General features: G+C 46.6%; 1 protein-coding gene across 4 annotated transcripts in view; it reads left to right on the top strand.

Moving 5' to 3' along the window:
• The window catches only part of TMEM200B (transmembrane protein 200B), a 30,659-nt gene that overhangs the window by 10,701 nt on the left and 2,508 nt on the right, over nucleotides 1-17,450 (top strand). Inside the window, exon 3 of one of the 4 annotated variants that reach the window (XM_083455594.1) lies at nucleotides 15,297-15,610. The exons of 2 other annotated variants lie outside the window; for them this stretch is intronic. The gene's annotated coding sequence lies outside the window, so the exon portion shown is untranslated. Of the gene's footprint in view, nucleotides 1-15,073; nucleotides 15,611-17,450 lie in introns of those variants that run through there. One more of the 4 variants, XM_083455596.1, reaches the window with a different exon arrangement.

Below are 17,450 nucleotides of genomic sequence, written 5' to 3'. Positions count from 1 at the left end.
CACCTCACTGACATCTGCTGTGCTAAGCCTACAGTCCTGTGCCAGCTTACTTGGGAAAATGCCTTATTGACTACAGCAAGACTACCATATTTTTCGCTCCATAGGGTGCACCTAGTTTTTAGGGGGGGGGGAATAAAGAAAAGAAAAATTATTCCCAGCCCCAAAGAGCAAAGAAGCCAAGACAGCGAGCGGGATCCATCAGGCTGCAGGTTGCCATCCGCAAGCCTTCAGTGTGCTCCAAAGGCTTGCGGATAGCTGCCTGAAGCCTGCATTTGCTCCATGGGACGCACACAAATTTCCCCTTCATTTTTTTGGGGGGGAAAGTGCGTCCTATAGAGCGAAAAATATGGTAACTTCTGAGTAAACATGCATAGGATTTCCTTATAAATCAGGGTTCAGGGGGTGTAATAACATGCTCTTAGGGGCTTTTTTTTTTGCAAACAAGCATTACTGGTGTAATAGTGCACACAAAGGACATTTGCATACGTGGGATTAAGGGGAAGAAATCTGACGAAGATCACTTGTGAAAGTGAACCTACGTAGTTCACACATTTCGGAAAAACAGGAGAATCGAAACACAGCTCTGCCATTTTAATGAGTTATAGTGTCCTGATGTAGCATCACTCCAGGCACTTTGGGAAAGTTAAACGATAGCTCTGAGCATTGGGGTTCACAAGAGGGCACTTTCCTCAGGGTCCTCTTAGTTTTGGAGCCCATCTTACTGAGAGCACAATGGGCTTCCCTTCACCTTCAGCACAGCACACGCTTCTTTTATCACTTGTGAGTGCGCTTTCCAAAAGCTATGACTTGTTTGCTTATTATTGGCATTTTGTGTGTGTGTTTTACCAGTGGAAGGTTATCACCCCCCATCCGTTCTCTGCAGATTAACACAGGTTACCATCCAAGCGGGAATTACCGTATTTTTTGCTCTGTAAGACTCCCTTTTTCCCTCCTAAAAAGTGAGGGGAAATGTGTGTGCATCTTATGGAGCGAATGCAGGCTGCACAGGTATCACAGAAGCCAGAACAGCAAGAGGGATTGCTGCTTTTACTGCACAGCGATCCCTCTTGCTGTTCTGGCTTCTGAGATTCAGAATATTTTTTCCCTTGTTTTCCTCCTCCAAAAACTAGGTACGTCTTGTGGTCTGGTGCGTCTTATAGAGCGAAAAATACGGTATTTGCATGATGCAGTTAATGCGATTGTATCATTTTTATAAAACAGAACTGATGGTACTTTTTGTGCATGTTCATTTTCGAACATCTATGGGGTGCTTAATCTTGTAAGTCTGGTGAGGTGTTAAGGTTTGTTTCACATGCTTTCTTTTTTAAACAAAAAAACACCTGCCAGTGAGTGTGTGACAGGTCCTTTTTAGACCACATTCTGTTGAGAAACTCATGTGGCTGCTCTGACCTATTTATCTGTCTAACCTTGAACGCAAGCCTGGACAGCAAAGAGCAGTGGGAACAGAATTATAGGGATGACTAATAAGCAGCAGCGGAAACCTTGCTCCATGGGGTCTCCAGGTTTGGTTGCCCCCACCCCAAGAATAATTTCCTGGAGCTGAGAAAGGTGTGAGGAACAGGGGAACCAAGCTCACATTCACACCATCCAGTTAAAGCACATGACTTTGTGCCAAAGAATCACGGGAACTGTAGTTTGTTAAGGGTGCTTGGAATTGTAGCTCTTTGGGGGGGGGGGGGAGTTAAGCTAACATTCCTAGAACACTTTGAGGAAGTGGTCTAAATGTGCTTTAAATGTATGGTGCAGATGTGACTCTCAGATGCTCCAAGGTGCATTAAAAAAACCTCAACCTCTTCTACAAGGAAAAGTCAAATACTTTGGAGTTGGGTTTTTGTTTTTTATGTTTAAGGGGGAAAACCACCAGTAGAACCCTGTTGTATGTCTACTCAGAAGCAAGTCCCATTGAGTTCAATGGGGTTTACTACCTGCTGAGTGTGTGTTCAGGGCCGCAGATTTTCAGTGGGACCTGCAACAAAATGTTGTGGTATGGAGTGCTCCTGTTCACTCTTGCAGTCCTCAAGCCATGCCTTCTCCCACAATCCTCCATTCCGCTCTAGTTTTCCTACCCCTCCACTGTCAGCATGCTCAGCCCTTTGAGAGTGTGCAGCCCTTACTGTGTTGCTTTTGGGGTAGCCCTCTTTATAAGTGTTTCGATTCCAGCGATTTTTGTATTTTTGAAAAATGTTGGGGTTTCTCAAAGCCTGCTGATATTTCCCTCCTGTGCATGGACAGTGCTGTTTTGGAGACAGTGCTCCAGTACAGAGAAGGTGTGTGTGTGTACATAAATATGGACAAGCAGATAGAAATCCTTTTTTCACTTTCCCATAATATTAGAGCATGGAAGTTACCCAGTGAAACTGATTCGTAGCAGATTCAGGATGAGCAAGAGAGAAGCTTCTCCAAATCACACATACCTAATGGTGGGGTTCATTGTGGCATTGACCACTAGCTGAGATGGCTGTGAAGTGGAGAGAGAAATTGGGGGGCGGGGAGAGAGAATCAAATTCCTCAAGGCTCTGTGGTGCAATGGGTTAGTGTGTCTTTGCTGTTTACCAGAAAGCTGCTGGTTGTGCCCACTCAGAAAGCCCAATGCAGAATTCCTGCATTGCAGGGGGTTGAACTAGATGACCCTTGCGGTCCCTTCCAACTCTATTATTAATAATTATTATTATTATTATTACATCTGAAGGCAGCCCTGCTTAGAGAAGCTTTTAATGTTTAATAGATTACTGTATTTTAATATTCTGTTGAAAGCCGCCCAGAGTGGCTGAGGAAACCCAGCCAGCTGGGCGGGGTATAAATAAATTATTGTTGTTGTTGTTTGTTATTGTCATCTACTGTTCTGTGGTTCTAACACTTACTAGCAGAGAGGGCAATATGGCGCCTCCATGTTCCTAGGCAGTATATCACTGTAGACCAGTTTCCGGGGAGCAGCTGTGGGAAAGGGCTATTGCACTCATTCACTTCTGATGGTATTCCCGAAAACATCTGGTCGGGAAGTGTGGGGAACTGGATTGGGCAGACCATTGCTCTGATCCAGCAAGTTTCCTCTTATCACGCCTCTCATAACAAACCGGGTGGCTGAGTGCCAATCATCCAGGACCACAGAGGCTCTTCTTCTGATAGGTGTCACTTACAGTAAAGCCACATAACTGAGCTTGTAAGAGGCGAAATTACGCCAAAAGCAAACGTTCATTTGAAGGACCAAGGGAAAGCTGCTTACAGAGGACAAGATTTATCAGGGTTTGAGCCAGCGTTATTCTCAAAGCCAAAGAACCAGAATGTGCAGACAGCAGGGGATGATCTGGCACAGCCAGGCAGGTGACTCAGGTGACCCTTTAGGGCATCTTTATCCAAGAGACCCTGAACAGCCACAGAGGAAGAGAAAGCACATCAAACATTGTAGCTGATCTAAGGAGAGTTCCAGGTTCTTAGTTTCACTGGAGGTGGGGATGGGGGTGGTTCAAAGAGAGCCCCCAACTCCCTGGCCGAAAAGGGCCGCTGTTTGGTCTTTTGTCTGTAGACTCACTATATTCAGTCTCTGGACTCTCTATTCAGACACTGGGATTTCCCAAACAGGGCTTTGCTTCATAAGGTGCCAAGCGTTTGGGTGACCTTTGTGGCTTTGGCAGAACGGAGCCGGCGGTGCAGCAGGAAGGCGAGGCTCGAAGTGGGTCGGTTACAAAGGAGGCTCTGAAGAAGCTGGGCTTGCAAACAAAGGTTTGGCTCTGGGTGCCGGAGCCAGGAAAAATACGCAACCCTTTGATGTCTTACCACTCTCACTGTTTCTCCTTTTGTGCCTTTTCCCAGCCTGCCCTTAGTGCTGCCTCTCTCTCTCGCCTTCAGCCACACTTTCTCTTTCTTCCCTGCTCAGCACCAGACTGAAATGTTTTTTTGGCAGCCTGGGAGAAAAACAGGGAAGTTGGCCTTCTTAACTGTGGCCAGTTTGTAAGCATCCTGCTGGCATTTGCTATCATTAGCTGACTGGCTCAGACCATTGGTCCATCCAGCTCTAACTTATTAGTGGCAGATCTTTGGCAGAGTTTCAGGCAGGGGCCTCACCTGGAGATGCTGGGAATTGAACGTGGGACCTTCTGCATGCAAGGCAGTTGCTCTCCCACGGAACTGTGGCCCTTTCCTTTACTCTCACGGCAACATTACTCCCGTTGAACTTGACTAGAAGCTTGCATTCCATTTCCATCAGCTGGGTCTGTAGGTGTTTGAATCTTGAACTGCCTTCACATTACAGAAGCTATAAATAAAGCAGTTATGGTTTCCCCTTTGGCTTAATGTGAGGCTGTAGAACACACAATTCAGGGCACATTTAGTCTCTCTGGGTTTGCTTTGGAATCAGCCCCAGGGTGGCCCAATCAGGACTGTGCTGGGCTGGGCCAAGGGGATTAATTCTCTCCGCGGTCGGAAGCAGCAATGCTTCTGAATGCCACTTCTTGGAAACCAAAGGAGGAGAGAGGGCTCTTGTGCTCCTGTTGCTGGTTTCCTCACAGCTGGGCGCTCTGAGGACAGGATGCTGTACTAGATGGGCCATTGGCCCAATCCAGCAGTCTCATCTTATGTTTATCTCCCCCCGTCTCCAACAAACCCAATGCTGATGAAAATCTCCCACACCTGAAGCTACGGTTTGATCTAGGAGGGGATCTAGGCGGAGGACTATAGATCAGTGGTAGAGCCTTGCATGCAGAAGGTTCTAGGTTCCATCCCTGGCACCTCCTGGTAGGGCCGGGGAAAAGCTCCTTCCTGAAACCCCTGAGAGCTCCTGCCAGCAGGTGTGGACAAGATGGAGCTGAAGGAAGCAGGAGGCAGGTTCCTGGAGGGGTCCTAAAACTTGGCGTTAATGTCCAACAGGAAGTCGGAGGCTGCAGTGCATAAGCACCTCTCACTGAAACTCATCTTCATCTAAGGGTGTGTGTGTGTGTGAATTGCAGCAATGGATAATACTGTGCACTGCATCATGTGGGCATATTGTAGGAGACCCTGCAAAATAAAATAAAAAGAAAGCGCCATCCTTTGCATGCTCTATTTCCCCTTTTTGGAACACAAGACATTTTTGAAGCCAATTAGCAAAGTGAGAGCGCAGGAAATTAGACAACGTAGCCACCTATTTATGGAAAATCAGAGCATATTTGTAATGTGCTGATGTGATGAGCTACAAAGCGATATTCATCTCTGTGAATGTTGGAAGATTCAGGACGGATGAAGCAAAGTGCTTCCTCACGCAATGCATAGTTAGATTTGCTGTCCCAAAAGGTGGTGATGGCCGCTGGCTTGGATAATAATAATAATAATATCTTTATTGTCATTGCCCCCTTCGGGGACAACGAAATTACTTTAAGCAAGGATTAGACAAATCCGTGGAGGCTGTCAATGGCTACAGGCTATGTTCTTCCTCCACTGTTGCAGGAAATATGGCTCTGAATCACAGTTGCTGGGAGATCACAAGTGGGGAGACTGACATTTTGCTCAGCTCCTGCTGGTGGGTTTCCAGTAGACATCGGGTTGTCCCTTAAGAGAACAGGATGCTTGGCTAGATGGACCACAGGCCTGATCCAACAGCTCCTTTCGATTTTCATAGATACTACTGGGGAAAATGTTCTTTGCATAAGCAACTGATTTTGTATCTGTTGGTTATGAATTGCTTATGGATATTCTGCTACTTATTTTTACTTGCCTAAACTATTGCTAATCTCATCCCCCGCCTCCATCTTTTTCATCATCGTCTCCTTTCAATTATCTTCTTCTAAGTTGTTGCAGAACACTGAAATTAATGTCTCGTTTACCATCACATTTTTTAAAAAGATGGCTTCTTGCCGCTACAGCAGTACAACATCGTGATCTTTTTCAGAACGTTCTCACAGAATCAGGAGAGTTGGTGGACCCCCCACCGAGGATACTGCAAAGTTAATCCGGTTTCTTGCCCAACACTGTTTACACAACAGTAACAGGGAACAGAAGGCAGCAGGAAGGATTTCAAAGCAAAGCCTAGTAGGGTGGATGGTAGCATTTTTACTAAAGAGTCTTCTGGGCGCCCCAGCAGGTGCTGCATTTTTGGATGCCGTCCAAAATTAAAATCAGGGTGAATGTTGCCATTTACATCCTTTGGAGGTGATTTGCACCTTTGGGCGATTATCCTCTGAGCAGCTAGCATGGAGCCGAGGGGCTCTCTGTTCCTCACTTGCTGATTTTGCAGTCTGCTTGACATTCTGATCAAAATAAACCTCCCTTCAAGTCGGAACGTTGGGCTGTGTACACGTTGCGGTTGAATCTTGATCCAGTGCACACCCACTGCTGGTGTATAAAACCGAGTGCGCTTGACATTGGCCACAATCCACCTGTATCCTGTAGTTTCTCAAGAAACGCTGCTGTTTGGTGCGTTCTCCCTCAAAACAGCTTCTGTCTGATTTGAAAACCTAAGCTGAGGTGTGTACACTTGAAACCATGATTGCACATGTGCTGATGACAGCTACCATGAATTCAGACAGGGGAAGTCACAGGCACAGGAAACAGATCAGGTAATGTGCATCAAGTGATGACACCCCTGCCTTCTCCTTGGTGTGCATAGCAATGTAAAAATGTGACTTGAAACACAACAACCTCACTGTATTTGAAGCTGCCAAGGTGCACACAGCCTTGGTCTCAAAAGGCTGGCTTTGAGCACATCCCACTGATTTCTCCTGTTTCGAAGTGAATGGGCAGGCCTCTACCTTAGGTCCTCTGGTGAACATGGCACCTAGGAGCACCCAGATCCTGTCCCATGAGCTCTCAGTGAATTTGACATGGTAAGAAGCAGCAGAAACCTCTCAGTTGGCTTGGAAGAGTCTCCTTACATTCTCCAGACCCCAGCACAAATGTGAGGGAAAGCGTTTTATCTCTTAACGGCTTCTGACTTCACTAGAGAACTGGAGGGGTCTTGACTTCTTGGCTTAGTGAAGGGATGGAGAACCGGTGACTCCAACACCCATCAGCCATCGTCGACGTGGCCAGTGGCCACAGTCAACACAAAATGGCTGAAAGTCCTATTCCTTCATGGTGGGTGCATAGTTCCTCCATGCACGGAGGTGTCCTTGATTGGGCCAGGGTCCTCTCTCACACATGTACATTGCATGGGCTTTGGGAGGCATAGCCTCCAAGTGTGACCAGGTCATGCAGCGACATGGGATCTGCAACAAATACAGTGGCTTGCTATTCAAGATTCTAGCCTGCCAGTCACCCCTTCTACTTTATGTCACCATCCCCTCCAAAATAAACACCCCTCAACATTCTGTGGCTACTGAGTATGCTCAGCCTTCACCGGGCTATTTTTGAATTTCCCCTCCTTAGTTTCTCCCTCAACCCCCAGTGTCTTTTTTGTGTGTGTGGGTGTGTCCCCCCAAGCTTCCTGAAACCTCATTTTGGGGTATGGGCGGTGCTGTTTTCATAGAATTCATAGAATCATAGAGTTGTAATAGACCACAAGGGCCATTGAGTCCAACCCCCTGCCAAGCAGGAAACACCATCAGAGCACTTCTGTTTTGCCTACAGAAGCACTGAAACACACACCAGGACATCAGAAATTGATGGATTTGTGTCTGAGTGCTTAAGTAAATTATTGCTCCAAGAAGATCTGGGAAGGGCCTTCCATTTTTAGGATTTCTGAGGCTTGGAGATGTAAAAGGTTGGCAGGAATATGGGAAGAGGCAGTGGAGCAAGGAGTCCTTGAGGGCTGTTCCCTCCTTACCCCGACAGTGTAGGTGACACAAGAAGGCTGTGTTGAAAGGGGGCTATTTTTAAACCCCCCCTATCTCGGTGCAGCCTATGATTAAGATTCTTCGCCATCTCCACAGAAGGAGGTGACTGGAGAAATGAGTGCAGTCGCAGTCAAGAGTTCAGAGCTGCTGTTTCCTTTTCCATAGCTGCCAGTTTCGGGGGTGATGATGCCTCGCTAGAAAGTATGTTATCAGAATTAGCTGAGCCTGCAACAACAAGGGAGGAGTGTAAGGCCACCTTTTGACTCCTCGTACTTTTTAATATTTGGTCACATAAAGACATTTGGACAGGAGGTTTGCTGTTTTCAATCTGGTGGAGCTGCACTGCGACCTTTTTTTGCCATGTAGTTGAAAAATAATGTTTTCTATGTCCTCTGGCATGCCTTTGTTTCTGAATTAATGTTTCAGCAGTGTAGGGGATCAGATCTGACGATCCCATCCCCATCCCTGATGTAGAGCCACCCACTTTCAGGAGCACATTCCCCTCTCCTTTGGGGATGTGAATGATGCTGAGGGGTGTTATGGAGGCAAAGATAGTGGAAGCAGAGTTTGCTACCAGATTTGGATCAGGCGACACCCATCTCTGCCGCTTTCATGCTGGATGACGGGCTACCACTGCAGTAGAGCAGAGGATGTGGGTGGCGCTGTGGTCTAAACCACTGAGCCTCTTGGGCATGCCGATCAGAAGGTCAGCGGTTCAAATCCCTGCAATGGGGTGAGCTCCCATTGCTCTGTCCCAGCTCCTGCCAACCTAGTAGTTCGAAAGCACGCCAGTGCAAGTGGATAAATAGGTACCGCTCTGACGGGAAGGTAAACGGCGTTTCTGTGTGCTCTGGTTTCTGTCATGGTGTTCTCCTGTGCCAGAAGTGGTTTAGTCATGTTATGTATTCAGGCCACATGACCCGGAAAGCTGTCTGTGGACAAACACCGGCTCCCTTGGCCTGAAAGCAAGATGAGTGCCTTAACCCCATAGTCGCCTTTGACTGGACTTAGCCGTCCAGGGGTCCTTTACCTTTTTTTTTTTTTAACTTTTAGAGCAGAGGTGAGGAACCTGCCATCTTCCACGTGTTGTTGCACTCCAGCTGCCATCATCACTGATGGATGAGCATGTTAGCAGGAGTTGATGGGAAGCTGCCTTATAGTGAGTCAGATGCATTTGCCCCTCCACTTCAGTACTGTGTACCCTGACTGGCAACAGCTCTTCAGAGGTTCAGTCTGAGCTACCAAGGACAGAACTTGTGTGGTGTAGTGGTTAAGAGTGGTGAACTCGTAATCTGGTGAACCGGGTTCGTTTCCCTGCTCCTCCACATGCAGCTGCTGGGTGACCTTGGGCTAGTGACACTTCTCTGAAGTCTCTCAGCCCCACTGACCTCACAGAGTGTTTGTTGTTGGGGAGCAAGGGAAAGGAGATTGTTAGCCACTTTGAGAATCCTTAAGGCAGCCTTTCTCAACCTGTAGGTCCCCAGATGTTGTTGAACTACAACTCCCATCACCACTAGCTAGCAAGGCCAGAGTTTAGGGATGATAGGAGTTGTAGTCCAACAACATCTGGTCACCCACAGGTTGAAAATTGCTGCCTTAAGGGGAGTGAAAGGCGGGATCTCAAGTCCAAACTCCTCTTCTACTTGCAGCATACAAGCTCTGAGCTACAGCCATTCCCCCAAATTACACAAGTAAGGACTGGATTTTTAAAGGGCTCTGTGGGGGCCTGGCTGCATTGCTCCATGTTGCCTGTTTCACATTCTGCTGGTGCCCAGCAGGCAAATTCCAAAACCCCAAGATTTATTTATGTTTTCTCAACAGGAAAGATCACTGGAAATGTACCCTTTTCTTCCGACTGGTATAATTTATTCCGACTGCTGAGTTGGTATCTCGGCAGTCGGAATCGCAAATGCGCACTTGCTCAACCTTTCTAGGGTCTCCACTGTATAACTGGTACCTTGGAGCAGTTTCGAGAATGGTTCGGTTCCGAGAAATCTTAAGTGTTTCCTCGTAGCTGTCATGTTGCAAAGAGGTCTCAGTTTTCCAAAAATAGCCAACCTTCCCTCTTGAGAAGAATCTGCTGAGTATGCTAATGCACATGATCAGACGCAAGGCTAGTAGGGAGCGAAGGCTCTGTCGAGAACCCCAATGGCGTTGTATATTTTTCGTGCTCCTGGATACCTGATTAATGCCCATCAGCTTGGAGGAAACATCTCCATTCCAAACGTAAAAAGTTAATGCTTTTTAAAAAGCAGAATACCGCACTAATTGCCCAGTAATGCAGTCAGGCTTTGGAGCAAAGGTGCAAGTAGTCGCTATAAAGCTGCAAACGTCAGAGAAATTGCACTTTAAAACTCCAACTAAAAACCCTGTTGAATCTCAACGGAGCGTCGGCCAGCACAGTTACCATTTTGCCCGGGATGTCCTGTGTTCATTACCTCCATCATTAGGCATACATTATGCTGCTTTCCGTAGCTACATTTATATATTTGCCTTTCTGCCAATGCACTCAAAGCCATTTGTAGCTCAAAATAAGACCTTCCTATTTAATAGATGTTAGACACATCACAAAAGGGGGAAAGGATAGGGAGGGGAGATGGGATGGGATGAAGGAGAGGAAGCAGACGCAGGTATCGACCTTTCCATACTGTTACAGAAGTACTAGGTGGTGTTTATTAAATGTATCTCTTGCCCTTCCTCGCAAAGGAGCCCAGAGTACTTAAAACACAACCAAAACTAAAACAGAAACCTATTTAAAGCAAACCATCTAAAAAACAGTAAAACTCAAGAAAACATATGATGTAAATTTAAGGACAGAGAGTACCAAATCACATGTCTTGATAGGCCTGCCAAAACAGAAAAAGTTTCAGCAGGTGTCTATAAAGAGAGGACGGTGATGACCGGTGGTGTGTGGTCTGTGGATTAACCATCAATAAAATCTCCTTAAAATGTGTTAGAAACAAAATGTAAAGGAAATGCTGCAAACAGCAGTATTTACGTATAGAAAAGTGCTCTTGCTTGATATGCTAATAATATTTTCCGTTTTTATTATCGGTATCGTTAGCTAAGTACCACCATCCCATGCACTCCACATGATTACATTTGACTGCAACGTTTGATTATTATTATTATTTTTAATTTCTGGCCGCTGTGCTTTTCAATTGAGTAGGATCACTGTGGTCCAGACTAAAGACTCCATAGCTGGTACAACACAACTTGTAGGGCCTGCATGATGGTAACCACATCATAGAGCACAAGGAAAAGTCAAATTAGAACTAATTAGGTTGAGAAACTTCTCGGGGGTGGGGTGGGAATGTCCTGATGTTGATTTTGGACATTCCTTTGGCCAGAGATGGGAAACCTGTGGCCTGCCAGATATTGTCAGGCTCCCATCACCCCCAGTCTCCATGGCCAATGGTCAGGAATGATGGGAGTTGGAGCCCAGAAACAGCTGGAAGGAGAACAAGGCTCCCCATCCCTGCTCTAAAGCATATGGATAGATGGAGCTATCCTGTATCCTTGAAATTTACACCAGCGGGCTTTGAATACCTTTGGAGCTCTGCTATAGAATCCTAGAATTGTAGAGTGGGAAGGGACCCAGAGGGTCATCTAGTCCAACCCCCTGCAATGCAGGAATCTCAGCTAAAGCATCCATGACAGATGGCCATCCACCCTCTGCTTAAAAACCTCCAAGGAAGAAGAGTCCGCAACCTCCCAAGGGAGAGCGTTCCACTGTTGAACAGCTCTTACTGTCAGAAAGTTATTCCTGCTGTTTACCTGGAATCTCCTTTCTTGTAACTTGAATCCATTGGTTCGAGTCCTACCCTCCAGAGCGGGAGAAAATAAGCTTATTCCCTTTTTTCATGTGATAGCTCTTGATCTCTTTGAAGATGGCTGCTGTATCTCCTCTCACTCTCCTCTTTTACAGGCTAAACTACATATCAAGTCTGTCTCCTCCTCTGACCCACCAGACTGTAAATATGGGATGTGCTTATTCCCCTTATGTCTTCCTTTTGTTCCATATCAAATCTAACCCCTTCTGCTATTGATCTAGGATGGATGTAGGTAGGCTCGTTTCCACAGGCCAATGTCATCTAGGGGAGGAGGGATTCCCACGGGAGCATTTGGCTCATAGGAGCTTCCTAGGAGAGAAGCACTGTTTGAGCAGGCCTATCCCCTTAGCAATTCCTGTGTTCAATTCCAACCATTTGGCTGAGCAGCCATAGGATAGCAGCCTCAGTGTAATCAGTCCCGGGAGATAAGAGAAGCAACAAAGCAGAGAGAAAGCTTCTTGTCTACCTCTCCAGACTTGTTAAAAGCAGCATGGAGAACTAGGGGACACACACACACAAACACTTACTGGCGAGCAAGCGAGAGAGATTCTTGCAAACCATCTTACAAGCGCTTCAGATCTTTGCTTTTTTCTTGAAGCCCACTCAGAAACAGTGTACCCCAGGGCTCAGAACGTTGCTCACTTATTTCCAGGATTGCTAAGCATTAGGTAGAGTGGTTTTGAAGGTTTGAGGTTGGTGCGTTTATATGTGTTGAGAAGTGCACTGGAGTTAGATTAATAGTCACCTTCCTTTGTCTTGACCTCTGCAACAAAGAGCCACAGATGGATTTATGCAAGCATCAAAAGTCAGCTGATCTGTCAAATGTGGAGAGCGGAGGGGGGTAGGGATCAGGTCCGCCAGCCCTATCCAGTTCCCTTCATCTTGCTATATAGAGCAGGACTGGGAAACCTGTGGCCCTCCAGATGTTTTGGACTTCAACTCCCATCAGCCCCAGCTAGCATGGCCAGCAACATCTGGAGTTCCTGAACTTCCCCAGCCCTGCTGTTGAGGAATCTGAATAGCTATTAAACTCCTGCTTGGGTGAAATTGTTGCAAGTTCCAAACGCTCCTAGATCCTCTCCAGTTTTGTATATAAATCTGAAGGTTCTCCCCCCACCCCAATGGTATGCCAGTGTAGCTCAGCTATCAAAACTCTGATACATTGAATTAGGGGAATAATTCCATTTTATTTTTTTTAAAAAATGAAAAATGCTATCTTACAAAACCTGAAAGCTTAAACTCTCAGAGTCCCAGCCAAGGCACTGAGCTGTCATAATGTTCTATGATGCTAATAACACATAAATTTCTGGAGCATTTCTCTTCCCTTGAGCTGTCACAAGCCTCAGCGCCACCCCCACCTCCCCAAAATTGAAATGAGGTGGTTGGGGCAGGGGCGAGTGGAAGAGTACTTTTTAATAGGAGGTGGGTAGATTCTGGAACTGGATCACAAATGGTCACTGAAAGCAACCTCCTTTGCCGACTTTATATTTAGCTAAGTCGAATGTGCCTTGCTGTAAAGTATAGAATTAATCAGTTAACTTGAGCGACAATGTCAAAGAGTCCTAGACATATATATCTTACGCAACCTTTCTTGGGAATTCTAATAATAAAGCCATGCTCTTGAACTCCATACAAAGAACAGCCTTCCCTAGCTCTGCTTTGTGTTCCCTTTTTCCTCAGCTTTTTGAATTCAACTTTGGCTGATGCCAGACGAATCGAGGTTGCTTTCAGATGACATATAAACGCTGCCTTTTAGCACGGGGCCAAATTGAACGTCTGTGCATTTCTTTTTATTTTTTGCTAACTATATCCTTCCTTGATCTCGACCTCTCGACCTTTGGTTTGTGTGCCTAGGGACCTGGTCTCAGCCCTTTCCATGTATTTAGACGTCATAACATTAAAGGAGGACCTTGAGTGGAGATCAGAGTACTTGGATTTGCCCTCCTGTTTCCCACAGTTCAGTACTACTCCTCTCCGTAGTGGAATAATGTAACCACAACTTCAATGGTCTACACGGGAAATAGGGTTGGGCAATAGCTGGTTTTCAGCATCGTGACATGCCACCAGCTAAATATCGCGATATGTTACCAATATATCACGATGTCTGAAATATGTAGGGATGCTGGTGGCGCTGTGGTCTAAACCACTGAGCCTAGGGCTTGCCAATCAGAAGGTCGGCGGTTCAAATCCCCACGACAGGGTGAGCTCCCGTTGCTTGGTCCCAGCTCCTGCCAACCTAGCAGTTCGAAAGCACAAATTGCAAGTAGGTAAATAGGTACCACTCTGGCAGGAAGGTAAACGGTGTTTCCATGCGCTGCTGTGGTTTTGCCAGAAGTGGCTTAGTCATGCTGACCACATGACCCAGAAAAACTGTCTGCAGACAAATGTTGGCTCCCTCGGCCAGCAAAGCGAGATGAGCGCCGCAACCCCAGAGTCGGTCAGGGGTCCTTTACCTTTTTATGTAGAGGCATTGGCTGGCTTCGGGTTTTCCCCACATTGAGATTTTTGCACAGCACACACACATCATGTTTCACAATGTATTGCCAGGTCAAAAATTATGAAACCAATAACACTATATGGACTTCAAACCAGTTTGGGACAATATATTGATCTTTCACCCAGCCCTAGAGGGGAAATGATGAGGCTGACTCATTGCTGGCCAGGAAAGGCAGAAATCAAGGTAGACTTTGACCAGTAAAGGTAAAGGTAAAGGTACCCCTGCCCGTACGGGCCAGTCTTGACAGACTCTAGGGTTGTGCGCCCATCTCACTCAAAGAGGCCGGGGGCCAGCGCTGTCCAGAGACACTTCCGGGTCACGTGGCCAGTGTGACAAGCTGCATCTGGCGAGCCAGCGCAGCACACAGAACGCCGTTTACCTTCCTGCTAGTAAGCGGTCCCTATTTATCTACTTGTACCCGGGAGTGCTTTCGAACTGCTAGGTTGGCAGGCGCTGGGACCGAACAACGGGAGCGCACCCCGCCGCGGGGATTCGAACCGCCGACCTTTCGATCGGCAAGCCCTAGGCACTGAGGCTTTTACCCACAGCGCCACCCGCGTCCCCAACTTTGACCAGAGCATGCAGGAAAACTTAAAATCAAGCATTCAAGGCTGTTCTTCGCAAAAGAGGACCAGCTGAGTGTGTGATGGTTAATAGCTGTACAACAGTTTATTGCCACGAGGCATAAACCCAATGGCAAGTCCTCCTGTGCAGACCCCACTGAAACAAATGGGAATTGTGCCAGACCCCGTGTGCTTGCAGCTATCCCGTTTATTTCAGTGGCTTGGATAGTGCCCTGTGGCAAGCTCCCCTGCTCAAGCTCCAGTGAAATGACTGGGAACGCTAGAAGACCATGAACTCTTCCACAATACCCAGGGGCAAAAGGTTTCTTTCTGTGAGTTAGTGCAGTGGTGTCTGATATAGCTGCCCTTTCTGTTAAAGGGGGGGGGGGCATACCTGCGTCCATTTTGTGGCCCTGCTCCCCCCCCCCACTCTTTTAGATGTGGCAATTATTTTGGGCTTTGCCACTCACCCACAGCAGCCATTTTGCATTCCGCTGCGCCCTGCCATTGCAGCCATTTTGCGTTAGGCCGTAAACACCACGGCAGCCATTTTGTGACCGGCGCCCACAGTTGGTGGCCGCTGCCTGAAAGGGCCCTGGCAGATTCTGCGATAGCATCCTCCTGTTTGCGTTTGGAACAGGAGAAAACTAAGAGAGGAGTCTGAGAAGAGGCAGGGCAGTATAGAAGCAGGCACTGAGAGCTGCCTACACCAATGGGGGTGGCCTGTGAGTTGGCTGAATCTGAGCCCCTTCATGACGATGCTTGGACCCTGATGCCGAGGACCCCTTGACGGTGAAATCTTTCAAGGAAGAGGCTGTCCCTGCTTGACCCAACAACATGTGATGGTAATTTGCAACGGCGCCTCATGGGTTTTGCAAAAAGAAAAAGTTTGGAAGGGCTGGTACCACCTACCTTGTCAGCAGGAGATTAAGCAGCTTACTGTAACAGTTTAAGGTAGGTCACATCTCAGATGGTAATTAAAGTGAGTTATTCTCAGCAGCAGGCTGACGGGACAAGCACATTTCGAGCCACTGCAGGCTGAAGTGGGGCAGGCAGGAGGGAATAATCTCTGGAAAATTTGAAGGCAAGCTTAGAAACGCCTGTTATGGTGGATTTTTTTTCTGCTGGCTGGCACCTGGAAGAGACAAAGGTTAGCTGCAGGGGGTTGCTCCGTCAAGAGGAAGGGCTTAAATTCATGTTGCCAAAGGATTAGCTGAGTTTGAAATGTTATCTTGCCTCTCCCCGACATCTTTTCTCTCTATATATAAATAAAAAAATCTCCTTCCTAGAAATTGTCGTAGGTTGACAGTTTGGGACAAGAACACATTTTACATTCTAAAGTTCAAACACTTAATTCCTTCCTGGGAGACTCATAATACCTTCAAATTAAGATCATGGAAAGGAGTTGTTTTCTGTTGGATTTGCTGGTACTCCTTCTGCCTCTTGAACAGAACAAAGTGGTGCCCCGATGGCTTCTGATCTGAGATCCACTTTGAGCCCCAAACAAGTAAAATAAGACCCACTCCTGAAATTTATTAATAAGAATGTGTTGGTTCAGAGGTAATACTTAACCATAATTAGTGTTACGTGAATGAGCCTAGGTAAACCCTAAGTTTACACACCCACCCATACCTATATCTTTTCCGGTACAGTTCAGATGCAAGGAGGTCTGAAAGGTTTCGTTTCTGATTTAGACCAACCGCAGCTTGCCGTGTTGCTTAAGTCCCAACGCACTATAGTTCCTCTTAACTATGATCATCGAATGGCATAGATATACGCCACCTGTTGAGTTTTGCTGGTACGGTTGGTTGCTGCATTTGGGAAGGATATTCCTCATAGGTTAGTTTAGCCAGTGACTCCCCTCACTTCCCTCCTGTAAAACGCAGCTTGGCTCACTTGCCTGAGCTCTTTTGCTATTTCATTCTGCTGGCTGGCATTGCAGCACCTCTTTTCTCTGTTTGTGCCACCCTGGGTGGATTGGGTAAATTGATGGGGGGGGGCTGGTGGGCGGATGGCCTTATATGCAAAGATTCTGCAGAGAACTTGCCTTTATGTTTAAAACATAAGCCTAGAGAAGTTTCAATTTGTAAATATCTTCTCGGGGGATGCAGCAACATAAAAAAGTACCTTTTAAAATGGAGTCTATAACACTTATTGCACTGTTATTTATATATTATGCATGATATGCAGAGATAATGTGTATATTATATCCCATGTTTCTTTAGTCATAGAAATGAAGGCGGTTTATGCTTTGTGTTCCACTGTGGTTTTCCCTCCAGTCAGTGACCAGTTCAGGACTTGCTTAGCTTCAAGAAGGTGGCAGCATCACATGCCTTCAAACCATGACCTGGGAATATTGGGGGAGGATTGTACTTTAGGGGTAGGGCACCTTGAGGACACTGTGTTTGGGGAAATTAGGCTAAACTTTGCCAAAGGAAGGGGAAGGGCCATAGAATCGTAGAGTTGGAAGGGACCATGAGGATCATCTAGTCCAACCCCCTGCAATGTAGGAAACCTTTACCCAATGTGGGATTCAAGCCCACAGCCCTGACATTAAGATGCTCTATAGCTCAGAGGTGGAGCACCTGGGAATCCAGAAGGTAGCAAGTTCAATCCCTGACATATCCACCTAGGACTGGAAAAGACCCTAGGGGTTATTGGGTTGCTGTTTTTATTTTGATTATATATTTTGTGGTTTTATATTTTGATTTTGTTCTGTGAAGCACCCTGAGACCAATAGGGCGATATATAAATTCAATAAATAATAATAATTAAAACTGCTGCCAATCAGTGT

This window comes from Podarcis tiliguerta (assembly GCF_965153285.1).
Source record: "Podarcis tiliguerta genome assembly, chromosome: 8".
NCBI classification, from domain to species: domain Eukaryota; kingdom Metazoa; phylum Chordata; class Lepidosauria; order Squamata; family Lacertidae; genus Podarcis; species Podarcis tiliguerta.
Note: the sequence above shows the minus strand (reverse complement) of the source record. Positions and strands in the feature narration are given on the sequence as shown.